At 37.4% G+C, this 24,002-nt stretch overlaps 1 protein-coding gene across 4 annotated transcripts in view; it reads left to right on the top strand.

Moving 5' to 3' along the window:
- Positions 1–24,002, top strand: part of LOC109087479 — a 131,121-nt gene that overhangs the window by 6,411 nt on the left and 100,708 nt on the right. For all 4 annotated transcript variants that reach the window (XM_042758167.1, XM_042758169.1, XM_042758168.1 and 1 more), the window contains exons 2-4: positions 16,686–16,790; positions 18,637–18,750; positions 18,900–18,990. The gene's annotated coding sequence lies outside the window, so the exon portion shown is untranslated. The remainder of the gene's footprint in view (positions 1–16,685; positions 16,791–18,636; positions 18,751–18,899; positions 18,991–24,002) is intronic.

Below are 24,002 nucleotides of genomic sequence, written 5' to 3'. Positions count from 1 at the left end.
TTTTTTACGCTCTTGAATGAATTTGTAGTGAGATATTCGCCTCCTTTCAAGCGGCATGTGAATCAATTATATTTTCCTGTTTAATATTTGCAACATGAAATAAAAACGAATAAATATTTGAATGCATGTTGAAAAAAACCCCAGAACAATTTAATACAAACGAGTGTCTCGTGAAATAAATCAATTCGAGTTTAAAAAAATTGTCTGTAAGCCTATTGCTGTTTTTCATGTAAAATGTGAAGAATGACAGGTGCCACATCCTTTTTTTTTGGCGGAGTATACAGGTGTAGCCTAATATATAACATTTTACTTCACGTGTAATGTGATTTTATTATCGTAATTTTGACTTTATTGCTAAAATATTATGACACTAATCTTATTATTTTTTATTTATTTATTTATTTATTTATTTTATTTTTTATTTTTTGAGAAGGATAAACTGACAAAAATGCTCAAATCACTGTCTTGCGCTGGCCGCTTTGTAGGCTATTTAAAAAACAAACAAACTTGAATTTAACAAACACAAAATGTTCCAATCATATTTCTGAATTAAATTAATAAAGAATCGAAACGAAATATGACCACTTTGCCATTAAAAACTAAAACTAAACTAAACTATTATAGGATGGCTGCAACAGACACGGGCTCGGGTCGGACTCGGGACCAGTCCGGGCCGTGTAAGGCTCTATATTTGTTCCCTCGTTTCAATTAAAAGCTCCCCCTCGGTCTCGCGGGCCCATATAAGTACTCCCTACTTTTCTCCATGGTGTACCCAGTGACAGCAACTCTTCTGTCAAAACACCTCAAAGTAACCCCAGGGGAGTCTACCAAAGTCTCCCAGTTCAAGCAAACAGTGTCTACTTCACTAGAGCGGCGACTTGCATCTGCAGATATCAGCAGCGCTTGCAAGGTTGCATACATCGCATCATTCCACGATCCTAGACACAAACACCTGCAGTTCGCAACTGAGAAAGTTAAACATGCAGTGCAGGTCAAAGTGTGTGATCTCATCAAAAACAGCTCAGAGAGTAAAGAAGAGATAGGCGTAACAGTAGAAACAGATGAAACACAACCGCTGGCCAAAAAGCCAAGAAGTGATTCACTGTCTGCATCTGCAATCGCTGTCTTGTTTGGTGAGGACTATAACACAGAAATCACAGACACAACCGAATTAAATCAGTACTGCCAGGACACGTGCCCACCTATCCACATCGACCCCATGGACTGGTGGAAAACCAACGACCACAAATACCCCCGACTGGCAAAGGCTTACTTGTGTGTGAAAGGGTTGTTTGTGTGTTCAGGAGGGGTGTTTTCTTTGTCTGGGGTAGTTGTGAACAGATTGCGCTCCCGTCTTCTTCCCGAGCATGTGGACATGCTCATTTTTTTGAATAAAAATATGAAATAGGTTATCATTATAAATACAGACGTTAAAAATATTATTCACATAAGTGCCGTAATTCAGGCTGTTCACAATATGTTTTAGCGCGTAGGCTACTGTGTTTTAAGAATGATATTCTGTTTTAGCGCGTAATATGTTTTAAGCCTAATATTCATGGTTGAATGAATCTGTTCTAATCTTAATTAATCTGTTAACTTTTTTTAAATGCTGTTAATGTTCATGCTTATTTTAAAAATAGAAAAGTCCTAGGCTCCTACAGCCTTGTGAGCAGTTAGACGGACTGTTATGTTAATAAGTGCCGTCATTCGGTTATGTTTTATTAATGTGTTTCACCAATAATACAACCATCAATTGGCTTGGGTTAGGATAGTATTGGGTTAGGATACTATTCTCTAATGAATTAAACAGTTTGTTATCATACAGATTGAAAGCCTGAACAGTTTTGTCCCTCTCTCTCTTTTTTATGGGTGTGTGTTTATGCGTGCGTGGGTGTATGCGCGGGAGGGGTGCGATTTTCCACTACTAATCGAATAATACCCAGCGATTATCGATTATTACTTTTCCTTAAAATGCACATCCCTACACCTAAAGGGTTTTTCCTGGGTCAAAATTGGTCTTTGGTGGTGGCTGACCGACATGGTCATCCACACACAGCAAAGAGTACCCTAGTACCCACATGATCCACAAGCCCAATATTGACAATAAATGTTAAATTTAAAATAAATACAAAGAAACAGTTTGTGATTTTTTTTTTTTCTTATCCTATTTATTCATGAAAAAACGATCACTGTCAGGCTAGATAGTAAAAGAAAGCGATTACAACTTATTTTACATGTAAACATCATCGATACCAAAGTGTATTTGAAATGTCAAAGGTATCACAATTTATCTATTTACAAATTATGCAATTATCAGACACAGATATTACCTGTCACTCTCACTGTCATCCTTTCTTGCCCTCTTTGCAAAAAAAGCTGTGATTTTTTCCACGACTGGCTTTCATAGTTTTGAAAGATAAAATCCTTTTTTGATAGACCTGATAATTATTTTAGTATAATCATATCAATTAAAAAGTAGCATTAAAAACGTAGCGTTAAAAGGTGTAAGTGTAATTTTTTACCATATAAAATTTTAAAAAATTAGCAGCTAGCTAGCAACAGCTTGCTTTGTGCTTTGATCTAGTTTCATCTCACTCCAGTCTAACTTTAAACTAAATGATTTTATAGTTTACTACACATTGTCATAGGACTATAAATACTGTGGATTATTAAGGCTAAATTTTACTAAACCCTCTTGCTAAATGGGGTAAGCACACTTACTTTCTCATTTCAGATGTGTATGTTCTTCTAAGAAGTAATGATTTGTTATACACCGGTTTAGACACTGACGGGCAGACCAACTGCTTTAACCATTCATTATAATGAATCTGCTCAAAGGAGTCATTAGGTGGCGAATCGGACTTCAGCGGACGTGTTGTGTGGGAATCCTGGCTGATAGGACATCGCGAAAGATTTGTCAACACACACACACAAAACACTTCATAACTGGATTTTTTTTTTTTTTTTTGCATTTATTTAAAGTTATGTCAGCTGCATGTGCGGAACGCTTGTCACAAGTTGTAAGAGAAAATAAGGCAAATTTTTTTTTTGACTGCAATTCACACCCAGCGGTAATTCAGCAAAAATATTCTCCGAAAGCACCACGTGAAACATGGATTCGGTCTTTCGACCTTTAGGATCAGTTGATTTTGATGCGAGGGAGAGAGCAAAGACAGAACTGAAGACGGAGAGGAGGAGGCGCTGTGCTCTTTCTCTCCGTCACTCCATCTGTAGCCTGCTTCACTCACAAAACACAATTACACATCAAATAAGGCTTTGGCGGGACAACGCCGGCAGGGACATCGTTTTGGCGGCCGCCAAAAAATTTTCAATGTAGGAAAAACCCTGACCTACCAAGAGTGAGCCTGATGATTGAGCAATTTGAAGGAAAACATTTTGTATAAACAAGTGATCATCAATATTTGGAGCATATATATTTAACATTGTCCACTGTTCAGAGTACATATGCCCTTGTATCATTACGTATCTTCCTGAAGGGTCGAGTACCGATTTTGTAACTGTAAAAGGGATATTTTTATTTATCAGTATAGCCGTTCCCCTTGACTTAGAATTAAATGAGGATGCAAACACTTGGCCTACCCATTCCCTTTTTAATTTTTTATGCTCAAAGTCTGTTAAATGGGTTTCCTGCAGGAAAACTATTTCTGCCCCCAACTTCTTAAGGTACATATAGACTCTTGTTCTTTTGACTGGACTATGTAGACCCTTAGTATTAAATGTCACAAATTTCAAAGGCTTTGTTGTCATGTATAATCTATGGTATCAAAATCACCATATAAAATACCCTCATAAAAAATGAACATTATCCTGATTGATCCACTATCACCCTGTTTTTGAAATGTTGACTTGTATCTCTCTGAAAAAACCCGCCAAAAAACACACAAACCCTACTAAAGCTGCTGAACCAGAACTATCAGCAGCTGAGTGGAAAAAAAAACACTGAGAAACGATTAGCTCGCACTTCCTTCCCGAGCAAGAATGAAGGGGTAACCCCGAGCTCCCTTTATATATAAAACACACTGATATAAGCAACAGTCATTTATAATAATGCCCCAAACGTATTGAACTCTATTACAGACCTAATCAAGTACAGCCGCCCGTCAGAGAAAAACTGTTTTCAGTCCATAATCAGATGAAATCGCAGGTGACCAAAGATTATCAAGTAAAGTTCCCAAAATATCAATTTAACAAAATCACTCCCCCGTCCAGATCTAACAACTAATCGCTGAGTCAGATCGATCTGGGACAAGTATGAGACTGTATCCATCCCAAAACATCGCAGACTCCGCCACGTCAACTACAACTCATTCACGTTCCGACAGAAACTTGAGGGCTTCGTCCGACGTGTGACAGAACCGTGTTCCACCATCCTCCGTAAGAATGCAAATACGAGCGGGATATATGACATGACAATTGACATTCTTCTCCTTTAATGCCTTAAGCGCTGGAATCATCCCTCTTCTGCGGTTCATCACCTCTGATGAGAAATCCGGAAAAAAGCTGACTCTCTTTCCATCAACAGAAATTGCTGATTAATCTCAGGCGATACGTAGGATACTTTCACGGCCCTGGAATCTCAGAAGTCGAATCAGGATGGGCCGCGGAGCCTTTCCCGGGATTCGCACTGCCGGAACGTGGTGTGCACGCTCGATGATAATTGGAGCGCCGAAGTTCTCTTTTTCCAGCACGCTCGGCAGCCATGTCTTAAAGAATTCAACTGTATCCCGACCTTCAGCTCCTTCGCTCAGTCCAATCAAGCGGATGTTATTTCGTCTATGGTAGTTTTCTATATATTCCATCTTATTTTTTGAGGAGATTGAGGGACCGCTCATTTCCCGAAACTGTATCTTCCACATCACTGATTCTTTGCTCGGCCGTAGTGATCCGGCCTTGCATAGATGAGACAGACAGGGTCAGGGTGTCAATTGATCCCTGAATGGAGTCAAGAAGTTCCGTCATTTGAGAGATCAGCTCTTGCTTAACACTCCCAATGATCTCCCGAAACTCTTTCAGCGCGGCGGCGAGAACCCCCGCTGAACTTTCCCCTTCAGAGGCAATCCCTTCGGCAGCCATTTGCAGAGACTTTCTCTCAGTAGTTTCGGCGGTTTTAGGCTCTTCTTTCCTGGGTTTTGGTTGACGCTCCATAGTTCCGCGTTGCACACAAGTATCAGGTAGACTTTTTATAACTATTTGTGCAATGTTTCAGTGTTTATTATTTCAACATATATTAGGTGATTTCTAGAGAGCTCTCCTGGGTACGTCTAACTACTTTAGAATAGGAATTATATTGTTTGTTTGATGCTAATTATGTATTAAGTCATAACAGATATGTTTTGATTTAGAATTTAGACATTATAGAAAATGCCTATCCATGTGTGAGATGAAATGACAATATATATATAAATATATATATAATATATATATATATATATATATATATATATATATATATATATATATATATATATGAAAGATTAAACATTACCTTGTCATAGTTATCTGAATAAATTATAAAATACTGTTATATGTCAATAAAATAAATATAATAACCATATTAGAATAATAAATTACCTTATTTATTACTTGTATTGGGCCAGCCCTACTGCAATTAGCCAAGCGCTAAATACGCTAAATCAATGTGTTTTTGCAGCGTTGCGCAATGTAGCCAACCACAGACATATCTGTTGATTTCTTGAATGCCAATCAGAAACTTTGTCAGAAGTCACTCATTGCTGAAAGCGCTGCAGTTTTGCATGCTCGTGAATCATCTCATGACTAAGTGCAGATGTGATGTAAATTAGAGAGTTATTGTTTAGTTTAGAGAGCGTTATTAATTATAATGGAACTTTGTGAGATCATGATGAATGAAGATGAGTGACAGTTTTTAGTGATAAAGGGAGCACTCTTTGCCCACTTGTTTAGGGTATAATCCATTCAGAGTTTGTATGAAACTTTCCTTTTTTCGGACATACACGCTGCAAAGTTTCGGGAATGACATCTGCATATTTATGCGGGATTTACTCTCGAAATAGCAGTGATTGGCACTGAATATAAAATATATGTGAAAGCAGCCTCAGTTATTAAATTATGGAAACGATCCTGGCTAAACCTCCACAGACAGCGTGCGTCCCGAGCGAAATCTAATTCATGGACCAAAAGTGTGTGTAAACTTTATTGAGATCAGGACATATCAACCAATAATTTCATTTAATTTCCAGTAACGGACAGTAGAAAGATCAGCAATGAATTGAAAGTGACGTGACATGCAGCCAAGTATGGTGACCAATACTCAGAATTTGTGTTCTGCATTTAACCCATCCAAGGTGCACACACACACCGCTGTGAACACACACTCGGTGCAGTGGGCAGCCATTTATGCTGCGGCGCCCGGGGAGCAGTTGGGGGTTTGGTGCCTTGCTCAAGGACACCTCAGCCGTGGTATTGCCGGCCCGAGACTCGAACCCACAACCTTAGGGTTAGGAGACAGACTCTCTAAACATTAGGCCACGATTTCCCCCGTGTATTGTATGCAATTTATGACAGAATCTAGTCCCACAACTGACTTTATTTTTTCCTCACGTTTCTCGCTATTGGTAACAACGATTCAAAACAGACACGTTCCAAGTGACACGGGAAAAAGACACAGACAGGGCTTAAAGTTCTCCGGCACTGTGCCGGATCTCAGGCGTGCAGTGTTTGGCTGCGGAAAAAAAAACAATCCTACATTTAAAAAAAAACTTGATACCACTTTCGAGTCCACTTTTGAGTTCGCCTACCAATGGTATGAGAGGATCACAGATTTCACTCTCAACCAAACTAACATTACTAGCTAATCAGAATTTGTTGCTCTTATGAATACAAGACAGGCATAATAGTATCCAACTGCAGAGTTGCAGCTGATGAATGGAGAAGTATGACAAAAAGCTGCGATGCACAATGGTCAAAGATGTCCATCTAGCACGTATTTATATAGGAAACCTAATTATAAAGCAGCGGAGCTTTGTAAACACACACACACACACACACACACACACACCCGGACCAGTGGGCAGCCATTTATGCTGTGGCACCTGGGGAGCAGTTGGGGGTTCGGTGCCTTGCTCAAGGGCACCTCAGTCATGGTATTGAGGGTGGAGAGAATGCTGTACATTCACTCCCCCCACCTACAATTCCTGCCAGCCCGAGACTTGAATTCACAACTAGTGATCGACCGATATTGATTTTTTTAAAAAAAAAATTATTTTTTTATTACCGATACCAATTATTTGCATGTTTATGTGCCCGATAACCGATATGCAGAACCAATATTTATTAACTGTTATAAAGTAAATAAATGACTGAATGAAGAAAGAACCTACTTCACTTTGGTTTTTCCTCTTTTCAGTCATCTTTTTTTTAAATTGTTGAAAATTAGTCTTTCATGTTAAATTTGATCTTTATATTACAATAAAAAACATTTTATTTATAAAAAGCATCAACAGCAACAACACTAATATTAACAATAAGCAAAAAATCAACTTCATTTTAAACTACCGTTATAGTAGGTTTATAAGCTATTTAATAGCTACAGAGTCAAGAATAATTCAAGAATAAAATATTAATTTACTGAATAATATTCTCTGGACTATTGAAATATAAGTATTTTATTGCATTTCTCAAATGGAATGTTATATCAAAATTATTAATAATGTTTTGTCCTTCTAGATTATGAAATGCCTGCTGTGACAGTGTGGTTTATCTATGCAGTTACACAACTATAAACTGTGATCGCTCGCAGCAATAATAAATCATTAATTTCTGTATTCAGAGTTATTTATTTAGATGTTTATTAGCAAAATAATGGTTTTATAGTAAATATTGATACAATTTAGGGTGTTTTAAACAAGTGAATCTTGTTAAAAGTTACATGCAGTGGGCGTGCTGGAGCATTTCCTGAGCATCAACCACATCAACCCAGTGAGTGAACAGCAATATGAAAGCGGCTTCACAAGACTAATGATGGAGCAAATTTACAACAGAGAGAGAATTAAACTCAGCACTTTTTTTCCCAACATGCGCTCATTCAAGGGTGTATTATTCAACTCATGCAAAGTTACGTCTTTATTGGGAGAGGATATTGACAGATTATCTGTGTGACTCCGACTTCACGAGACTAACGATGACCATAGACATCAGAGAGAGAATTAAATTCAGCGCTTTTATTTCCAACATGCGCTCATTCATGGCTGCATATTGATTCAGGCAAAGTTACGTCTTTATTGGGACAGGACTTGATGGATTATTTAACATGAATCCGTGAGTTGGTCTCTATTTCTTAGAGCCAAGCTGCATAAACTACATATCAAGCATTTATGTAATGCATCTAATTTGTGCATAACTTGCTGTTATGTTAAATTAAGTTTACTAACTACAGCAAATCAAGTGCACGCCGTTGTTGTTGTCTTGTCTTCCCTCAGACGCACTGCAATGGCTATCCTGTGCACAATTCTCAAAACACCCACAAGATGACGGCGTTTATCGGTGAATCCGATATTCCAAAACCGATATCCGATTATGACAAAATGCTTAAATATCGGGGAAAATATTGGTAAATCGATATATCAGTCGCTCTCTACTCTCAACCTTTGGATTGTGAGTCTGAATCTCTAACCATTAGGCCACGACTTCCCTGATTTCTGCCAAGTAAGTAACACTGTCAAGGTCCAGGAAAGTATGAAAAACATTTTTTAGAATAGTCCATCTGCCATCAGTGATTCAACTGTAACATTATGAAGCGACGAGAATACTTCTTGTACATGAAGAAAACAAAAATAACGACTTTATTCAACAATTCCTCTCCTCTGTGTTTCTCCAAATCAACGTAGTGCCATTTTGGCAAATCTGAGCAGTACGCAGGCGGCATACGCTCTTCTGTGTGTAATCGTTGATTATTCCCTTAAAATTGTAATTGCGGTTATTAATTACAATTATCACAATTTACATTGAATGATGTGTATATACCATTGTTTGAAGCAACTGCATGCCATAATTGTAAAATAAACAAGATGAAATTACTCAAACTGAAACTTTTATTGCTTTTCTATAGTATTAAGCCTCAAATGTCAACTATACATTGATTTGGTTTCTTTTTTTAAAGTAATTAAGTAATTAAAGCAAGTCCCGTGCGGTGCTGCTGCCGGATGAAGCTTGTTAATGGACGCGCTCTCGCTCTGGTCAATGCATGCATGGGTGCGGTTCTCCGGGAGAAATGCCCTTATAAGGAGTTCCACCCTCGTCTACATCATGAAGAGCCATGATCGAAAAAAACTCTCCGAAACTTGTATGAACCCGGAAGTAAGATTTTTGGCACAGAAATACTGTCATACGTCCACAAAGTTTTTTGAAAACTTTGTCCATGCTTAGCATGAGAATCCATTGTTGCTTAGAATGGTCAGTTATTATCGTTTTTTGGGCTCTAGTAATCGGTCGGACAGGGAAAAACATATGGAGTACTATAGACTGCCAAAAGTTATAACAAATCAAGGAGAAGAGTGCAAAAAAACTGTCTGAGGAAAGATGTGAAAATGAAAGTTAAAGTCGTGACATTGGGCAGTGAGCAGCCATTTGCTCCAATGACTGGAGCAAAGAGAGCGCTGTACATTCACTTCTCCACCTACAACTAAGGGTCGGCGATATGACCAAAATCTTATTTCACAGTATGAGAAATTTTTTCATCATAACGATATACAGGTGCATCTCCATAAATTAGAATGTCATGGAAAAGTTCATTTATTTCAGTGATTCAACTCAAATTGTGAAACTTGTGTATTAAATAAATTCAGTGCACACAGACTGAAGTTCCTTAAGTCTTTGGTTCTTTTAATTGTGATGATTTTGGCTCACATTTAACATCTCAACAAATTAGAATTTGGTGACATGCCAATCAGCTAATCAACTCAAAACACCTGCAAAGGTTTCCTGAGCCTTCAAAATGGTCTCTCAGTTTGGTTCACTAGGCTTCACAATCATGGGGAAGACTGCTGATCTGACAGTTGTCCAGAAGACAATCATTTACACCCTTCACAAGGAGGGTAAGCCACAAACATTCATTGCCAAAGAAGCTGTTCACAGAGTGCTGTATCCAAGCATGTTAACAGAAAGTTGAGTGGAAGGAAAAAGTGTGGAAGAAAAAGATGTGCAACCAACCAGGAGAACCACAGCCTTATGAGGATTGTCAAGCAAAATCGATTCAAGAATTTGAGTGAACTTCGCAAGGAATGGACTGAGGCTGGGGTCAAGGCATCAAGAGCCACCACACACAGACGTGTCAAGGAATTTGGCTACAGTTGTCATATTCCTCTTGTTAAGCTACTCCTGAACCACAGACAACATCAGAGGCGTCTTACCTGGGCTAAGGAAAAGAAGAACTGGACTGTTGCCCAGTGGTACAAAGTCCTCTTTTCAGATGAGAGCAAGTTTTGTATTTCATTTGGAAACCAAGGTCCTAGAGTTTGGAGGAAGGGTGGAGAAACTCACAGTCCAAGTTGCTTGAAGTCCAGTGTTAAGTTTCCACAGTCTGTGATGATTTGGGGTGCAATGTCATCTGCTGGTGTTGGTCCATTGTGTTTTTTGAAAATCAAAGTCACTGCACCCGTTTACCAAGAAATTTTGGTGCACTTCATGCTTCCTTCTGCTGACCAGCTTTTTGAAGATGCTGATTTCATTTTCCAGCAGGATTTGGCACCTGCCCACACTGCCAAAAGCACCAAAAGTTGGTAAAATGACCATGGTGTTGGTGTGCTTGACTGACCAGCAAACTCACCAGACCTGAACCCCATAGAAAATCTATGGGGTATTGTCAAGAGGAAAATGAGAAAACATGAGACCAAAAAATGCAGATGAGCTGAAGGCCACTGTCAAAAGAAACCTGGGCTTCCATACCACCTCAGCAGTGCCAAAAACTGATCACTTCATGCCACGCCGAATTGAGGCAGTAATTAAAGCAAAAGGAGCGCCTACCAAGTATTGAATACATGTACAGTAAATGAACATACTTTCCAGAAGGCCACCAATTAAGTAAAATGTTTTTATTTATTTTATTTTTTTATTGGTCTTATGAAGTATTCTAATTTGTTGAGATAGTGAATTGGTGGGTTTTTTGTTAAATGTGAGCCAAAATCATCACAATTAAAAGAACCAAAGACTACTTCAGTCTGTGTGCATTGAATTAATTTATACACAAGTTTCACAATTTGAGTTGAATTACTGAAGTAAATGAACTTATCCACGACATTCTAATTTATTGAGATGCACCTGTATACCTCGATATAGCTATTTTTATTTTATTTTTGTTAAGAAAAATAAGTAAATTACAAGCAAAACAGAACAAATAAATATGAAAAACAATTAATTCAGCTACAGTAGGTTAAGTTTATTTAACGTAGTAAGAAATATTACATAAATTGAATAATGTGTATAAATAAAACACTGCATAGTCTTCACTGTATCAATCAAACATGATTAACATTAACAGTGACAGACAGCAGCAGGTAAATAAGGCAGCTGTCCTTTTAAGTCCGACTGCACGGATCCAATATACTGAAACGCATCCGGTTTACACCCAACCGTTTACATTTATTTAACATATAACCGAATGTGTTTACGGGAATACTCCACACGAAGGGCATTATGACATAACTGTGTGCCTATTTCACCATTCAAGCACAATAAAACAAGAAAAAGATCTGTTTTCACAATCGCATGGTGTCGAGAGAAGGGCTTTCAACATGCGCGTTTCGGCTGTGTGTCCCAAATTTGCGATCGCATGCTGTCTGAGAGAAGCGCTTTCTGAGTGTGTGCTTCATGTGTGCCAGTCAGTGCGAGCACTGCATTGAGTTATTTTTCATTGCATATTGCACTTAATAACTCGATCAATGCTTCACTCTTTATTTTCTCATTCATGCATGTTTCCTTATCACTCAAATGTGAATATAACGTTTAGCAGTATGTTACATAGATATATTTGCATACTGCGGAATACATGATAAAGCAAAATCTTAAATCTTAAGCCAGGGCTTAAAACGGGCCGGGCGGGGCTAATAGCCTTGGGCCAGTAGCACGAGGCCAGAATAGCGCAGCGTTTCCACCGTCGGGCCAGAAGCTCCGCTGCGCGTCACTAAAACCCGCCCTTTACACGCCTCTCGGGAACAACGTGATGCAACCCCATCGTTTCACCAACAAAGAGAAGTTATCAGAAAACTAATCAGAAATAAGTCACGGGAACTAGCGCGATCACAAAACGAACGTGATAACAGCTGCCTTTTGTTTGCATGCTTTGTTAAATATTCAAATTCAAAAGCATCGATGTTTTACTATAAGTGATACATTGAGCATAATGAATCAATTTATCAGAACTCAAAATTAATCACACAGAAATAAATGTATTTCTATTTTATTTTTAACGCTTATGAAAATAGCCTGCTTATTCAGTCGAGACTGTTTCTGTTTATTTGTAGCCACAGTAGCCTATATACGTCACATTTAGAATGAATGATAATAACTCTTATTTTTTTAAAAGCTCCCGAGCTAAACTCTCGAGACGAGATTTATGACAGATAAAATATGTTACTAAATAAATACACAATTGTGATAGTGAATAAGAAGCTGACATCTGATTTCTCCAAGTGGTTGCATTTAGCATGTTTATTATGGTAACGTTAATGTTTAGCGTGCATAGTCTTTTACATCGCTTATAAATATTTCAGCCTTTTATGATGATTATAATCCACATCGGATCACGTTATTTCAAACACTCGCTGCTGACTGAAAGGGAGTTTTGAGCTCAGCTAATTTTTAAAAGTTTTTAATGTTGATGTTATAGCTGTTATCTTTTTGAAATGAACGGCGCTGACACTCTCCAGACGTGAAGAAACTCCGCCTTTGTTCATAACCACTCCTCTAGCCCCAGCTGGCCCGCTTTGGCCCAAGGTTTTCGTCGGGCCAAAAAACCCTGGCCGTTGGCCCCGAGGAAGCCCCGACGAGGCACGATCAAGCCCCGGAAGTGACAGTGGAAACGCGACTGGCCCTGGCACGCACTAGCATGCCCGCTTTAAGCCCGACAATGGAAACGCGGCTATTGTATTCTAGGAGCCATAGGAGCCAGCTTGTTTGGATCTTTACCACCTATTAACCTTAATTTGTCCAAAATATCATGTCCTGTCCTGTTTACTAAGTCCTTCTCTATAAGATATAGCAGCTTCTACACTTTTCTTTTTTTTTGCTCGTGGTTTAGACATCATAAATCAGTTGAACAATATCTTTAGTAGTACATTAACCGTTTAATCCATGCTGTTGTTTACATCCGAGTATCTCCAATATGGCCGCTCATTCGGGTTACTGACCGAACGGTGACGTAGGTGCAAATGCTCGATAGCCTGCAAAGAGCTTACAAAGTATGTGTTGGGATCTATTTGTAAAGGGGTACCAATCAGAAGAAGGGTACAAAAGTGTTTGCAAATCATTAGATGTTCCATGGAATTCCGTAAACACCATCATCAACAAATAGAGACAATAGGGCACCTAGGGCTGCACGATAATGGTTAAACTGATAATCACGATTATTTTGATTAAAATTATAATCACGATTATTAATGACGATTATTCTATCCTGCTGAAAAAGAACTGCTAAAACAAGCCTTAACTTAGCCGGTTTAAGCTGGACTCCCAGCCTGACCAACTAAGGAAATGTTAAAACCCCTCTAAAACCAGCCTTGACCAACTAAAATCAGTCAACCAGCTAAGGCTGGTTTTAAAGGTTTTTTTTTTTTTTTTTTTTCAGCAGGGAAAATCAGCAGTAAAATTTCATGCGTCCTTTATCCAAACCTCCACTGACTATACACTGATTTTATTTAACCAACTATGATAATACAAAACTCATTGACTTTGGTTAGTGTTTTGTCATCTGTATTCACATTACAAATTCTAAGTGACAATTTGTTCGCAAATGGAAAAAAAAAAAACTCAGATCGCACAGTAAATTTGCTCAAAGATTGTTAATACACACTGAAAACTAACATTGCCATGCCATTTTCAACACGAAAACTGGTAAAAACTTTAGAAACTCTTAATATAAATTCCAACAATTCCAATTTATGTACATTTTTCCCCATTGTACTGTCACATTTATTCCTCAAACACAACAGATCCATTATTGAAACTCAGCGAAAGTATGATCATGGCACATTTGGTAACACAAACATTACAAATGGTTTGTGAAAAACACACTTTGTCTATATCAGGGGTTTTCAACCCCCCCCCCCCCACCAATTATTCATAATGCGCCCCACCCCACCATTATTCACAACAAATTACTTTATTTACAATAACATAAACGCAAATATCCATTAAAACAATTTTTCTTTTGCCCTTTTGGATGAACATTATTTGAATAAGAAATGCACGGATCCGTTATACTGATGTAAATTTGATGTTTTCTTTACTGTTTATGTTCACTTAAAACAACCGACTGTGCTTACAAAGATACTTGTCAAGGCAACCATTGGTATTCACCTGCTGTCTGAGAAGGCTACGGCTATTTGTTTGTGCACTTCACATGTGTGTGTGCACGGTGCACATAGAAACGCTTTATCACAGCGCGTGAGTACCGCATTGAGATGTCTTGGACTTAAATGGCTTAAAATTACTTAAGTGTTTAAACTGACAAGACTTAAAACACGTGAGAATGAAAAACTTTCTTGAGGAAGCAGCACTGGCCTGATCGTTACGATAGTTTTTGGGGGCTAAGGTGACAGATAGGGGGGCTGTAACCCACCTAAAAAGGGTTTAGAACCACCCCTGGTATAGCGTGCGTAATTATACTGAAACACAAATATATAATCATTTTACCTGATTCAATGTATGGCTGAGCGTGTTTCTGATATAACAACATGCCAACACGGCTAACCGTAAATCATCTTACACTGTCAATAAGCGTGACTGATACTACACCCGACTCTGCTCTAACTGTCTACAAGCAGTGGGAGTCAGATTGCCCCCTAGTGGATGGCTAAAGATTTGCTAACTCATATTCATAAATCCTCAAGGGAATGTCTCTGAATTAACTGATGCTCGCGCCCCCCCTTGACAGGTGCCACAGGTTGAAAACCCCCGGTCTATATGACACTTTCATGTAAGCAGAATATCGCTGTGGAGAGATCGCTAAACTCGTATGTTTTCTCATCATCATCATCATCATCAGCAGCACTTGTTCCGCCATCAGTGAGCACGCACAGGGTTGCCAGATTGCACAAATGAAATAAAACACCGGGCAGAAAGTTTATCCTTAAAGGAGAAAAGTTCTGTTTTGGGGTTTAAAGCTCTTCACATCTGGCAACCACAAGCATGAATGCTAGTGAAGACTTGTTAGCAATGCAAGATAATGCAAATGCCAAATTAAAAACACGTTTCAGGATAAATAACGAGCCGGCCAATATCGTGACGATTATTTTTAATTAATCGAGAAAGGTGGATATCGTTATCGAGATTAAAATGTTTAATCGTGCAGCCCTAAGGGCACCACAATGTCATTCCAAAGAACAGGGTACCTGTCACAAAAAGGGATAGACTTACGGCAACAGTAAAGGAGCTTCAGGTATGTCTGGCAAGTACTGGTCACTTGCTGCCTGTTACAACAATATCCTTTATTCTTCATATATCTGGACTATGGGGTGAAGTGGCCAGATGGAAGCCATTACATAAAAAAAAAAAAAAAAAAAATGAAGCAAAACATTTAAAATGCACATAAAAATGTAAAAAGCTATCAGCAAAACTGAAAACATGAGCAGAAAATGTCTGAGAGCATAACCAAGAAAAAAATTATTTTGGAAAGTTTTTGATAACTTTCCATTAATGTTTAAGTTTTGTGTAGTATACTTTTTAAACATGTTTTTAATTTTTTTGTTTCACACTTGTCGTTAGTTTTTTGTTCTGACCATTATACTTAACTGATCCCTTTTGCAAGGAACAGTGGGAAATAAATTGACAAATCAAGATGTGCTAATTTTGTATACTTTGGCTGCTGTATTAAAAACAAAAGGTGTTTCAACCAAGTATTATTTTATATCTTTTATTTTTAAGTTTCAGCTGTTAGTTACATGGATTTTGTTTGTTTCAATATTTCATTAAAGGTGAAAAATTATCTGACATGACAGGGGTGTGTAGATATAGAATCATTTCCAACTGTTAACTAAACTAAATCATACATTAATTACTTGGTTGCTTTGTTTGGAATTCTGAAAAATATTTAATATGCGCTTTTTAATAGTATATTTATATATAAAAATAAAAAACTGTTAATAATAATAATAATAATAATAATAATAATAATTCTTATTATTATTATTATTATTATCATTATTATTATCATTATCATTATTATTATAAACAATACATTGTTTACTTGGTTGCAATTTTTATTTTGTATTTTTTTTTTTGGAATGGGAGGGAAAAAAATAAATGTTTAATAATAATATATTAACAAAACCATTGTGTGTTATCCACCAAACTGGGTCTGCTGCACAGACAAATCACTGGAATGTTTCTGCCTCAGATTGGTTATTACAATCAACAGAGAGATTATAAACTGTTTGTATTTGTGAATCTCATTTGTTGGGCTTTTTCTTCCTCAGATTATGTAGCTGCTGAGCGCCAGGAAGATGACATCCACAATGTGCAATCTGTAATTGACTCGTTGGCCTTAGACTACCTTCAGATTAGTTTATCTCACATCACAGGTCAGGCATGTTTCATTGTCTCCATCTCTCTTTACATGGTCTGTAATCACTTGTCACTGGAGGATGCCATGTTATCAAAAAAGTGTCTACTTAATTATAAGAATTTTAAAGGGTTAGTTCACCCAAATATTAAAATTATGTCATTAATGACTCACCCTCATGTCGTTCGGAACACAGTTTAAGATATTTTAGATTTAGTCCGAGAGCTTTCAGTCCCTCCATTGAGAATGTATGTACGGTATACTGTCCATGTCCAGAAAGGTAATAATAACATCTTCAAAGTAGTCCATGTGACATCAGAGGGTCCGTTAGAATTTTTTGAAGCATCGAAAATACATTTTGGTCCAAAAATAGCAAAAACTATGACTTTATTCAGCATTGTCTTCTCTTTTGGGTCTGTTATGAGCGCGTTCACAACACTGCAGTTTAGTGATATCCGGTTCGCGAACGAATCACTCGATGTAACCGGATCTTCTTGAACCAGTTCACCAAATCGAACTGAATCGTTTGAAATGGTTCGCGTCTCCAATAAGCATTAATCCACAAATGACTTAAGCTGTTAACTTTTTTTAATGTGGATGACACTCTCTCTGAGTTAAAATAAACCAATATCCCAGAGTAATTAATTTACTTAAACAGTACACTGACTGAACTGCTGTGAAGAGAGAACTGAAGATGAACACCGAGCCGAGTCAGATAACGAACGAAACATTGACTCGTTCTCGAGTCAAGAACCTTTTCTGTCGGACGCGTCCGATTCGAGAACCGAGGACCTGATGATACTGCGCATGCGTGATTCAGTGTGAAGCAGACTGACACACAGCGCGTCTGAACCGAACTGGTTCTCTTGATTGATTCTGAACTGATTCTGTGCTAATGTTATGAGCACGGGTAAACCGAAGGCTTGAATCAAGAGCAATCATCGCCAATGACGTCATTACGTCGAGCGCAAAAGAACTGGTGAACAGTTTTCTTCAACTGGTTTATTGAATCGAACTGTCCGAAAGAACCAGTTCGCGGAAAAGAACCGAACTTCCCATCACTACTAGTGATCCGAAAACCGATGCAACCGGTTCTTGACTCGAGAACGAGTCAATCTTTCGTTCGTTATCTGGCTCGGCTCGGTGTTCATCTTCAGTTCTCTATTCACAGCAGTTCAGTCAGTGTACTGTTTGAGTAAATGAATTACTCCGGGATATTGGTTTATTTTGACTCAGAGGGAGTGTCAGCCACATTAAAAAAGTTAACAGCTTAAGTCATTTCTGGATTAATGCTTATTGGAGACGTGAACCGTTTCAAACGATTCAGTTCGATTTGGTGAACTGGTTCAAGAAGATCCGGTTACATCGAGTGATTCGTTCGCGAACCGGATATCACTAAACTGCAGTGTTGTGAACGTGCTCATAACAGACCCGGAAGAGAAGACAATGCTAAATAAAGTCGTAGTTTTTGCTATTTTTGGACCAAAATCTATTTTCAATGCTTCAAAAAATTCTAACGGACCCTCTGATGTCACATGGACTACTTTGAAGATGTTTTTATTACCTTTCTGGACGTGGACAGTATACCGTACATACATTCTCAATGGAGGGACTGAAAGCTCTCGGACTAAATCTAAAATATCTTAAACTGTGTTCCGAAGATGAACGGAGGTCTTACGGGTTTGGAACGACATGAGGGTGAGTCATTAATGACATAATTTTAATATTTGGGTGAACTAACCCTTTAAATATGCCTGTTGAGAGCAGCAAAAGCACATGGTTTCTTTTATTAGTCAGACATAAACTGGCATTTCCTCTCTTTGTTTTGTGCAGCTTCATGTATAACACATGCTTTCTATCTGTAGGTGAGAATATAGTAAGCGGAGAAAAAGAATCTGTCAGAAACCTGTTGGAGATTTTTGATGGTCTGCTGGACTACCTCATAGAGCAGCAGAGTGACGAGGAGCCTCAACATAAAGGTGATTTATATCTCACTAACAGCTTTCTATTTGCCAGTGCTCATCACCTGAACAAAGGGACTGAGATTACTAGGTGTTCGTAATTTTTAAGCTGCTGCTGATGCATTATTTTGTAAGTAAAGTTAAATTTTCTTTATGCACACATTTAGGGCTCAATGGAAAGGCCAACGCTGCCAATGTAGCTTATCAGCCTCGAAATCAGGACACAGGCAAGATGCAGTGTCAGCCCTTAACCATTCAGTAAGTGGTATACACACAGATAATTGAGGGAATCACTTTTTCACAGTTGCACTTGCTGCTTTTCTGGTCCGAGCCCGGTCTACCTAGCAGACTTGCTCACTCTCTCTCACACAACAACGAGATTGAAGGCTGAGGATTGCAATCAAGGTAAAGATGATGCGGTGACAGGAGTCATACAGTAAGCATGCGTGATATATTGATGCTCAAACAAACTGTGTATGAGCGCTCTAGTTGCACAGACACATTTCTGTACATTCACGTTTCCACACACATTCAGGATAATTATTTGATTTGTCATGTGTATGTTGCTGTTTAATCATTCTGAATGGATCCGTGTATTGCAGTATGTATAAGCCAGGGGGCTGCAACCTTCAACATCAAAAGAGCCATTTTGGCCTCTTTCCCACCAAATAAAATTCATGTGGAGCCACAAAACCTATTTGATCCCTAAAATTAAGATAACACAGTAAATAGTAGAGGTCGACCGATTTATCGGTTTTGCTGATTAATCGGAACCGATAGTTGATTACTGGAACAATCGGTTATCGGCAAAAATTCAGTGCCGATAGTTTTCCGCGTTTCGTCCTTTGCAGGAAACGGCTGATAGTTTCCAGGGTTGGGTCCGTTGCTGGAGCGGCTGAGAAGGCTCTGTTTTCATTATACAGTAAGTTAGAGGTCTATAGTGGCTGAAATCACTGACAGCACGTGATGTTTGTTTAGACACGTGACGCTGCACGCTGAACAGAGCGAGACACTTCAGACAGAAAATCCTGCCGCGCCTCAGAGCGCCATTCACATAGTTTTCCATTACATTATATTCGCCCCGAATCGTTGTTAATGTACATAATGAATTGTATATTGAGCATTTCCATCGAAATGTTTGTCTTTCTGTGGCTCTAATAAAGTTTGTATGCTTCATAGAGCTATAATATAGATCGCTCTTTCCGTTTGCTCCGTTTTTTTTAAACACTGAACTTCAAACTTATCTTTGCCTCATTGTTCATTCTTGTAATCAGCTTGTGTCCGTTTGGTGAATGAATAAACTGTTTTAGACCGCTGCTCGAGTTGAACGCAACGCATCCGGATGTGTGTGATACCGGTGAGTTCTTCTAGACTCAGCTGCTCTTTTATTTTGATTAGATAATCATTAAGTGCTCAATAATAGAAGCAGTTAAAGTGCAAGAGTAAAGATTGTGCTGGGATAATTGTAGGGCCCTATGTTTTCCGCGATGCAGAAAACGCGGACGGAATAGTGGAATCCATTCATAAAAACGGAATTCACAGTTTAGCGCGTGTGACGCTCGCGGTGATTTCAGCGTCTGTCGTCTCACTAAATGAGGACGAAAACACATTAAGAACATCTCCAGAACTGCTCTGAGAGTCACTTCATGAGCATCTGACCATTTGATTTGAGCAAAAGCATCATATCACATGCACATAATTGTAAAGGTATTCATTTATTTTGCAACCTGTCAAAAGTTTCAGTAGAATGTACATAGCCTACTACTACTACTACTAAAATGAAACAAGCATTATTTTTTAAGGAATAATCACACAACATTTCTTCCATGTTTTAATTGTAATAATAAATCCCCTTTGTTTGCCAAAAACTTTTGCTTAATTTTAAGTAATTAAAAGACAAATAAAATTAATGTTTCATGCCTTGATTTGATAACAATAAAAATGTAAATACACACACAATTTTTGAGGGGGAAAAATCATTAGGCTTCTTTAAGAATGCTAATGATGATGGAGAAAACCGCTAGAACAACTTACCGATAAAGTGACGAACATGGATGATAGGAGCAGGAGAAATAACATACGACTGGTGGGGTTACCAGAGGGGGTGGAAGTAGGGCTGTGTGATTAATCGAATCGCAATCTTAATTAAGTCTTACCAACCAATAGAGTGAGCGCACCTCCGTTCTCCCCAATCAGCACTGCTCTAGCCAACTGCGTGTACACCCACTATTCAAAAATAAATCGAAAGCAGGACAGAGTGTGATTATGGCGTCTATAGCACTGTTAATTTCATTAACGAAGATGACGACGAAAAATATTCATTAACGAACATTTTTTCTGTGACTAAGATGAGACGTTGACGAGCTAAAAATAATAACTGATGACGAAATTATGACGAAATTTATGCCGCGTCTTCGTTTACTAGACGAGACTGGACTATAATGTTATTTGAGGACTACCTGACATTTAAACTGCATCCTATAGGCTATTGTCCTTCAAAATGTGCGTCCCTGTCATTAGATTGCGATCGGATAAGGGCCGTTTGCATATCTAGTCAGTATAGCAGCCGCAGTGGATCGATAGGCTAATAAAACGCGAACTAGCGATCTGAAACAATGGCCTTAGTACCCGAAGGGGTATGGATAAGGTAACCAGATGTCCCGTTTTTCCCAGGAGTCACAATTCGTTGTCGAATAGCTTAAAGTTAGTGAAGGCGGGATAGGTGGAATCGTGCTGACAGGAGTGTTCTCCCTCGCGCGCAAGCTCCACTTCCTCAGTTATATACAGCACGCAATCAGTTCTCAGGGCTCAAATACACACATAGCAGTCCAAATGTTTATCGTGTAGAGTATCTCACGTAAATACACTAGGTTATGGATTAAGTGAACGCGAACAGGTGGGTGAAAACTGAACGTGTGTCAGTATTTCATGCATGCCTTCCGTCTTAAAAGGACAGCATTCCAAATTAAATACCTATCTGTCATTAATGTTAACCAACAAAAGATGTTAAATAAATGTATACATGTTAAGTAAAACCTACTGTATCTGAAAAATGAGTTTAATTTGTATCTCTATTGTATTTGTCTTATTGTGCTTTTTTAAAAAAAAAAATAAATGTTAAAAAAATTTATGTATATATATATACACACACACACACACACACACACACATATATATATATATATATATATATATATATTTATATATATTGTTTTAAGTTGCTCCTTTTTCACTACTGTTAAAGGGATAGTTCACCCAAAAATGAAAATTGTCATAATTTGTTCAAGTTTTTCCAAATTCAGTCATTGATTCAAATTTTTCATAAGCTTAATTGATTTGGTCTAAAGAGAGAAGAATTAATGATTATTTTAGTTTAAAGACTACATATAAAAATAGCTACCAAAATACATTTTGGTAACTACAGTTTGGCTAAAAGTTGACAAAAATGCAGTGACTTTTCGTCGACTAAAACTATGAAAGACTCAAATGACTAAAATGTGACTGACTATCAAGCATTTTCGACTCAAGATAAAGACTTAGACTGAATCAAAAATGCCTGCCAAAATTAAAACTGGTCTACAGTGTCCGATCGATAGTTAGGCAAATTACAACTAAAGAAAAACATATGTAACTTAAGCTTCGATACGACAGACAACAAACAAAAAAAGTAATTTGCAAGAGGTGCGTCACAATGCATATCAAGAGTTCCCGTATCGGTTCTGTTTTCAGTACTGGAGAATAAAAGATACATTCTTAGATGTTTTGTTAGTACATGAAGGTAATAGATTAATTTGAAATAAGTTTATAATGCATGTTTGCTACAGTAGGTGGACAACCAGAATGGGTATTACCGCCGCGTGTACTGCCGCCGCAGGGCCGCTGCGTTAACTGCAAGTCAGTCGCGTGTTAAAATCATTTGCGAAACTACAGCCAGGTGGTGCAAAGGGACAGATTGCGAACTGAATGTAATTATAAAATATTGATTTGTAAACTGAGATGTAAGGACAAAGTAAAACAACTATAACATTGTAACATCCTTAAAAACCAAAATTTACAGTGACTTAATTTTAAAACGGGGGATAGTCTTAGGCTACAGTCTACGCATCAAATATCAAATTAAAAGAAGTTATTTGAGAAAAGGCTCTTATGCATGCTATTTTTGTTATTTTTTTTTTACAGTCATTTCAAATATCAAATTAAAAGAGACCTTTACACAAAGGCTATATATATATATATATATATATATATATATATATATATATATATATATATATATATATATATATATATATATATATTTTTATAAGTTGCTCCTTTTTCACTACTGTTAAAGGGATAGTTCACCCAAAAATGAAAATTGGCATAATTTATTCAAGTTTTTCCAAATTCAGTCCTTGATTCAAATTTTTCATAAGCTTAATTGATTTGGTCTAAAGAGAGAAGAATTAATGATTATTTTAGTTTAAAGACTACATATAAAAATAGCTACCAAAATACATTTTGGTAACTACAGTTTGGCTAAAACTGTTGACTAAAAGTAATGACTACAAGTTGACAAAAATGCAATGACTTTTCGTCATTATTAATTTTTATTTAATTTTTTTTTTTTATAACTAAGCCTATATTATTATATACTGCAATTATATTTATTCATTAGAATTATATATTTTTAATTCTTATTCTGTTCTGATAAATGTATTAAATTTAAAGGATTTGTTGTAAAGTTAATGGAACTAAAAATGTCCTGTTGGTGCATTAGCCTATAACATTATTAGGCCTGCCATTATAATTTCTGAATGTAATAAAATGCAACTTAAAAATTACTTATTTTTTTCCCCTCTCACAAACTTAATTTATTTTTAAAAACATGTTTTTAAAAAAACATGCAGCAAACTAAATTTAGCGATAGGCGAATAATTGGTTAAAATTTGTTACCGTGGGTATAAAATGTCCCATTTTATACAGGAATTGATCATTGAAAAAAAATCAAATTATATTGTTCGTTTTTTGCTTACATGCAATCAAGGTCTTCGGATAGGCCTACTATAAGATACAAGTTCATTTAGGCTATTTAACATGCACTGTGACATTTTACCATTTATTATTCGCTCGCATATCTCCTACAACTGAGGATTGGTAATTAAAGGTTTTTATTTTTTTTATTTTTTTCCAACAAGGTGCCACTGTCAGGGGAGTCGAAAGATAATTACATCATCATTAGAGTTGCCAGTTAACTTCAGAAATGGAAAATAAGGGCTAATTGAGATTAT

The sequence above is a fragment of the Cyprinus carpio genome, chromosome A6 (genome assembly GCF_018340385.1).
Source record: "Cyprinus carpio isolate SPL01 chromosome A6, ASM1834038v1, whole genome shotgun sequence".
Classification (NCBI taxonomy): domain Eukaryota; kingdom Metazoa; phylum Chordata; class Actinopteri; order Cypriniformes; family Cyprinidae; genus Cyprinus; species Cyprinus carpio.
The sequence above is the reverse complement of the archived record's forward strand: the minus strand, read 5'-3'. Positions and strand labels throughout refer to the sequence as shown.